Below are 7475 nucleotides of genomic sequence, written 5' to 3'. Positions count from 1 at the left end.
GCCTGTGCTACCTTAACCACCCAAATAAACTGCAGAGAAGCAAAAACAATGTGCATGGGACAAACAGTGCGAAGTATGTGACTAGAGTAGATAACCCATAAACTGCTGTTGCCAGGCAAAGTGTAGTACTGTAACTAGTATGTCGGAGGGAGGGTCGGAAATGAAAGCTAGGAGGCCGTATAGGATGAATGGTTGCGACAGGATCTTTATTGCACAGATATTGAGTAAGGCAGGTTTTAAGGCAGTGTAGCGAAGAGGAACAGAGAATGGGGTTTTGTTCTCTGAGTGCAGTCCGTCCGGCTAAGAACTGAGTCCTGTCGCTGGGTGCAGGCAACCTTCGTCCTTGGGTCTTGGGTTCCTCTTTACTGCAGGTGGCGGATCCCCAGGAGGCTTAGGAGGGAAAACAAGAAAGAAGTGGCGGTGAGTATCTCAATCTATGTTAACTCTCTTCGAGTTACCCTTCTCCTTCCCTGGTGCTGATGGTGCTATACAAAGAGATGGGTGGTGGGGTATGTGAGGAAGGGGAGTGCCGGGTTCAGAGGATGTGAAGGGAGGGAAAACACTCTGGACTATTAATGAGTGTTTTTGTGCTCAGGTCAGGGATATGGGTTTCTTATAACGGGGAGTGCAGCGCGAGTAACTTTCAGAAAGGGAAACACAAAAAAAAACAGATTCGAGTTTATGGTCCCAAAAACAACATCGAACTAATTACCGGTGGAAGAGCACTCTTCCCGCAAAGCACCCGAGGCTAACAGGGGTGATTCCTGAAAACACAGAGCTGTTTACTCAAGGCTCCGAATACAGCTATTGGGATTATCTGCTTACAAAGCCCCTCCTTCAACCCGTCTACCTCCCTGGTGATCCGTTCACTCACCACCGTTGCTGTAACTCTCCCGAGTTACGGCGGTAAGCGCGCGTCTCCCGGGGGCGACCACCACTTCTCACTCCACGTCTCCTGCTCCTCTGCTTCGGTGCTGGTGGGATGGCTGGTCTGTGGGGAGTCTTCCTTGGGCTCCACTGATGGCTTCTGCTTCCGCGCGTCTTCTGCTTCAGCTTCTCCGTCGGCTTCTCCGTCCTTTCCAGCTTCCGGGTTCGCCCCGTCTTCTCCCGGGAAACTCCTTTTCTCCGCCTCCTGGGGCTGCGATTGGTCATCCTCGCTGACGCTGCCTGCGTCATCCTGCAAAGGGGAGGGTGTGAGGTGCTCGTTAACCCTGGCGTGGCTGAATATTCTTTCTTTAGTATATGTATGCCGAGCCCCTGTGCAAGCCGCGTTCGGCCCCCATCTGGATTCTCACTGACATTCCCCCACCCTAACTTTCCTGCTAGCACGATTCAGTTTAAGGGGGTGTCTAGAGAGGAAATCAGCATTTGTCTGATCCTTGCCTTTTCTATGCTGAGTGGTGAAGTGGTATGGTTGAAGGGCCAGAAACCATCGCAGGATGCGGTCGTTGTGTCCCTTGTTTTTGGCGAGCCATTCCAGGGGAGCATGGTCAGTGTATAGGGTGAATTTGTTTCCTTGCAGATAGTATTTTAAGGACTCCACAGCCCATTTAATAGCGAGGGCTTCTTTTTCTCTTACCGCATAATTGCTCTCCCTAGGAAACAGTTTTCTACTCATATATATTACGGGTCTTTCTTGACCTTGTGAGTCTTTTTGTGATAGATCTGCCCCGAGCCCTTTTTCTGAGGCGTCTGTTTGTAAAATGAATGGGCGGTTATAATCAGGACTTAAAAGGACAGGTCCGGTGGTGAGTAGGTTCTTCAGAGAGGAAAACGCTTGTAAGACACATGGTGAGAGGTTCTTTAATTCTTTTTCGGTATGCACCTCCTTTTTGAGGAGATTGGTCAAGGGCGCTGCCACCTCAGAAAAATCAGGGATGAATCTCCTGTAGTACCCTAGCATACCCAGGAATGCTCGAAGATCTAGGTGTGTGGAGGGGAACGGTAATGCAGCGATCGCTGCTACTTTCTCTTCCTTTGGTTTGATATATCCCTCTCCGAGGAGATAACCAAGATATTTCACCGATCTAGCGGCCAGACGGCTTTTAGCGGGATTTATGGTGAGCCCCCCTCTTTTCAACGCCTGGATGGTTTGCTCTAGGTGGAGTAGGTGGAGATCCCAAGTATCGCTGTAGATGACAATGTCATCTATATAGGCGGCAGCATAGCCCTGGTGTGGTTTGAGGACTATATTCATAAGGCGCTGACAAGTGGCCGGGGCTCCGTGCAAACCAAACTTTAATACTCTAAAATGGTACAATCCTCTCGGGGTGGAGAAAGCGTTTTTTTCCTTGTCGCATTCTCTAAGGGGGACTTGCCAGTACCCCTTACAGAGGTCTAGGGAACTGATATATTTGGTTTTCCCTAATTTTTCAATCATTTTGTCTACGCGGGGTAGAGGGTACGCATCAAAGCGGGAGATCTTGTTGACTTCCCTGAAATCAATGCAAAAGCGAACGGAGCCATCAGGTTTGGGCACGATGACGATTGGGGAGTTCCATTCGCTCTTGGAGGGTTCAATGATTCCCATTTGAAGCATTTATTGGACCTCTGCCTCAACGGCTTCCCTTCTGGCCTCCGGGATTCGGTAGGGTCTCAACCGTACCGTTTATTTGGGTTCTGTGTGAATGGCGTGTTCGATAAGAGACGTTTTCCCAGGGTACAGGGAGAACACTTTCTCAAGGGATAACAGCCTGTTTCTGAGCTCTTCCCTGCGGGAATGGGGTAGGTCTGGATCTATGATTTGAAGGAACAGGGTATGTTCTCGGCCTCACTGGCCATGAAGGCAGGTCGGGGTCCCTCCCACCTTTTAAGTAGATTTATATGGTAGATCTGGGTGTTTCTCTTTTCCTTGGGGTCCATTTCTAATCGGTACGTCACCAGGGTTACTTGCTCAATGACCCTGAATGGACCTTGCCACTGTCCTAACATTTTATGTTCCGAGGCGGGTCTCATCACCAGCACCAGGTCGTCTATGCTCAGCTTCCTTTCTTTGGCTTTTTTGTCATATTGTCTCATCTGTTCCTCTTGGGCCTGTTCCATGTGTGTCTTGACTATGTCTCCAATTTTGTACAACCTAGTCTTTAATCCTAGAACGTACTCAGGTAGTGGCTTAGCCCCCTCTGGCTCATCCTCCTATTCCTCCTTTAACATATTCAAAAGGGTTTGGGGTTGCCGACCATATAACAACTCAAATGGGGAATAACCAGTGCTCTTCTGTTGTTTACAACGAAGAGCGAAAAGAGCTAGGGGCAACATCTCTTCCCATTTGCGAGCTTCAAGGTCTAATAGTTTTTTTAAGGTCGTTTTTAGTGTGGCATTGTATCGTTCGCACAGGCCATCTGTTTTAGGTTGATACGCAGATGTTCTGATCTGTTTTATGTTCAATTGTTGGCATACTTGTTTCATCAATTTGGATATGAATGGGGTGCCTTGATCGGTTATGATCTCTTTTGGAAAGCCAACCCTGGAAAATATAGTAATCATGGATTTTGCTATCTGAGTTGCGTTTGGTTGCCTTAATGCTACGGCTTCTGGGAATCGGGTGGCATAGTCGACTACTACCAATGCATACCTACACCCACTACGGGAGGGCAGTAGGGGTCCGATGATATCCATTCCTCTTCGGGAGAAAGGTTCGTCAATCAACGGGAGGGGGTGTAAAGGGGCTCGTGTGGGCAGGGTTCTGCTGTTTTTCTGGCATATAGCGCATTCCCTACAATATTTGCGGACCTGTTGATATACCCGTGGCCAATAGAAGTGCACGAGGATCGCTCTCTCAGTTTTGTCCCCCCCAAAATGGCCACCTAGGAGATGGCTATGGGCCAGATACAACACCTTCTCCCTATCGGACCGTGGGACTAACAATTGGGGTTTCATTTCTTTCCCTCCTTCCCTATATAATAAACCTTTGTTCCTGAAGAATTGGGGACCAACTTGGTTTAGATCTTCCTGTTCTACGGACCTTTTCCAAGCTTCGTATAATGTGGGATCCTCTCTCTGTACATTGGGGGAACACGCCTGGTAGGTGTAGCAGTGTGCGACCAATCTGGTTTAACTTTATATTCAGGCTCCCTTGAGCCGGTGGAGTCGACGGACTCATGGTTACGCACCTGCGCGCTACGAGAGGTACTAGACCTGATAACGTTTTTAGCAGCTTACACAGCAACCCCACACTTTTTCCTACTCCCTGCTGACGAGAGGCAACTACCTCGAAACACGTGTCCAGGGATGGCACACGCCACGCATACTTGCATTCACACTCGAGCATAGGTGTATCCGCCGACGCTGACCTTCAGGGACCATTTTCATTGGGGGAACACGCCTGGTAGGTGTAGCAGTGTGCGACCAATCTGGTTTAACTTTATATTCAGGCTCCCTTGAGCCGGTGGAGTCGACGGACTCATGGTTACGCACCTGCGCGCTACGAGAGGTACTAGACCTGATAACGTTTTTAGCAGCTTACACAGCAACCCCACACTTTTTCCTACTCTCTGCTGACGAGAGGCAACTACCTCGAAACACGTGTCCAGGGATGGCACACGCCACGCATACTTGCATTCACACTCGAGCATAGGTTTATCCGCCGACGCTGACCTTCAGGGACCATTTTCATTGGGGGAACACGCCTGGTAGGTGTAGCAGTGTGCGACCAATCTGGTTTATCCTCTCTCTGTACAGTTCTAAAGTCTCGGTCATGCTCCCATACCTTAGTGGTGGCTGTTGGTGTTAGCGCAATTGGGGCCCCCTGACGCTTCTCCTCTCTTCTCTATTTCCTGCTTTTGCGGGATTTTCCGGGTCACAGTTCATGATCCGGTACTGTTGAAAAAGGAGTGGTTTGTCTCTAGTCAGCGTCCTTGGGGACTGTTTTGAGGAGAAGTCGATTTATGTAGGTATAGTCGGTCCCTAATATAAAGGGTTTCGGAAGCTGGGGAATGAGCCCCACTTTGAGTGGAACGGACTCCAGAGCTGGGTCATGTTGGATGAAGACCTTGGTGGTTTTATATGGTTTTTGATCCCCGTGTATGCAATGGATATGCACCATACCGGTGTCGGACCGCACCCCTCCTGGAATGACCTGGGGTTGAATGACGCTCTGCAAGCACCCTGTGTCTATGAGATCTCCCCTTTGTTCCCTGTTTACTTTCACTGTTCTGTAAAAGGGAGGGGAAGTACTAGGAACGGGGTTACAAACGAAGGACCGGGTTAGTCCGATGTCCATGGGCTCATCCTTTTGGGGGCACACCCGTGTGATGTGTCCATTGGCCCCGCAATTATAACACTGCGGGCCTGAGGGGACGGGTGGCCGAAAGGAAGGCAATGGCAATCCAGGGGGTATAGTCACTGTGTCGGTTTTCCTCGTAGGTGACGGTCTAGGGATATGAGGGTTGGAGCTCCCACTCCCGTGTTTTGGCTGGCCCTCATCCCACCCTTTTTGGTTCTCCTGGGCGCGATAGAATGCACTCGCTATATCTACCGCCCTTTCTAGGGTTGGATCTGTGTGCTGTCTGACCCATCGTTGTATGGGAGGATGAAGGGAAGTCAAATATTGTTCAAGATATATTTTCTCCATGATCTCTTTTTTCGTAGAGTGGTCGGGCTTTAACCATCTATCTGCCATATCACGCACCCTGTAGTTTAGGGCTCGTGGCGTCTCCCGGGGACCTTCCTTCAGTTGGTGCAACCGAATCCGATAAGTCTCTTGGTCCAACCCCATACGTTCAAGGATGGTCCTCTTAATATCGGGATATGGCGTAAGCCAGAGGGGGTTCGCGGCCTGGTAGGCGGCCTGGAGTTCCCCTGAAAGAAGGGGACCTAAATATTGGCCCCATTTATCGTCTGGCCAGGCAGCCACATGGGCCATGCGCTCAAAATTTGTGAAAAAAAATCTAGGTCCTCCCCACTAACATATTTTTGGAACACTATGGAGGGAAGGGTAGGGTTGCCCCTCTGTTGTGTCAGGGTTTCAGCCAGTCTAGTGATCGCAGTTTCTTGAGTCTGACTTTGTTCTGCAAGGGCTTTATGTAACCTCCCACGGTCTTCCTCGGCCACTGTGAGGAACCTCTCCATCACTTGACCTAATTTTTCCTGGTTTTCAGCCATCTTGTTTAATACGGCCTCCATTCCCAGCGCTCCCACTTCTGACACCACCTGTCGGAGGGAGGGTCGGAAATGAAAGCTAGGAGGCCGTATAGGATGAATAGTTGCGACCGGATCTTTATTGCACAGATATTGAGTAAGGCAGGTGCGGGGTTCAGAGGATTTGAAGGGAGGGAAAACACTCTGGACTATTAATTAGTGTTTTTGTGCTCAGGTCAGGGATATAGGTTTCTTATAACGGCGACGGGGAGTACAGCGCGAGTAACTTTCAGAAAGGGAAACACGAAAAAAAAAACGATTTGAGTTTATGGTCCCAAAATCAACATCTAACTAATTACCGGTGCAAGAGCACACGAGGATAACAGAGGTGATTCCTGAAAACACGGAGCGGTTTACTCAAGGCTCCGAATACAGCTATTGGGATTATCTGCTTACAAACCCCCTCCTTCAACCCGTCTACCTCCCCGGTGATCCGTTCACTCACCGCCATTGCCGTAACTCTCCCGAGTTACGGCGATAAGCGCGCGTCTCCCGGGGGTGACCACCACTCCTCACTCCACGTCTCCTGCTCCTCTGCTTCGGTGCTGGTGGGATGGCTGGTCTGTGGGGAGTCTTTCCTTGGGCTCCACTGATGGCTTCTGCTTCTGCGCGTCTTCTGCTTCGGCTTCTCCGTCGGATTCTCCGTCCTTTCCAGCTTCCGGGTTCGCCCCATCTTCTCCTGGGAAGCTCCTTTTCTCCGCCTCCTGGGGCTACGATTGGTCGTCTCCGCTGACGCTGCCTGCATCATCCTGCAAAGGGGAGGGTGTGAGGTGCTCGTTAACCCTGGCGTGACTGGACATTCTTTCTTTAGTATATGTATGCTGAGCCCCTGTGCAAGCCGCGTTCGGCCCCCATCTGGATTCTCCCTGACATAGTACCTAAGTCCTCCCAGCTCTAACTGACCCGGACATGTCTGGAATCCTCTGGCTCTTTCCAGAATGTTCTGGCTTTTCTGAAATGTTCCAGGACTTCAGAATGTTCTGGGTCTTTCCAGAAGTGCTGATTTGTGCTACCTTGTGACTTCACCCTCCTTCCCATGCCCAGTCGCCATTCCAAACAGTCTCCAGGTCCAGCCGATAGCAAGTTTCTATCATGAATCCGAGAAATATGACTGTGACCCTGTGACACTGGACACAATTCCCAGATAGCACTGTTAAAATGGATATCGATGCATTTATTGATATAAATGAGCTATCGTCCTTATTAATAGAATCACCTGTCCTGAACGCCACATCTACCTCAGCACACAAGTATGTGGTCAGGCAGGCCCTGCAAACTAGGCCCAGGATTACTGATTGAAGTGTCACAGGTGGGAGGATGCAAATCTGGAAGGCAAA

At 49.9% G+C, this 7475-nt stretch overlaps 1 long non-coding RNA gene across 1 annotated transcript; it reads right to left on the bottom strand.

Annotated features, from left to right (window-relative positions):
- Positions 1-235: 235 nt before the first annotated feature.
- LOC146863471 (uncharacterized) lies at positions 236-6882 on the bottom strand. The gene is made up of 3 exons (XR_014978611.1): positions 6584-6882; positions 875-1177; positions 236-390 (listed from the first exon to the last, which is right to left on the bottom strand). It is a non-coding gene; the product is annotated as an uncharacterized LOC146863471 (long non-coding RNA).
- Between the last annotated feature and the right edge of the window lie 593 nt (positions 6883-7475).

This window comes from Triturus cristatus, chromosome 2_2 (assembly GCF_964204655.1).
Source record: "Triturus cristatus chromosome 2_2, aTriCri1.1, whole genome shotgun sequence".
Lineage (NCBI taxonomy): Eukaryota > Metazoa > Chordata > Amphibia > Caudata > Salamandridae > Triturus > Triturus cristatus.
This window is presented reverse-complemented; position numbering and strand designations above follow the sequence as displayed.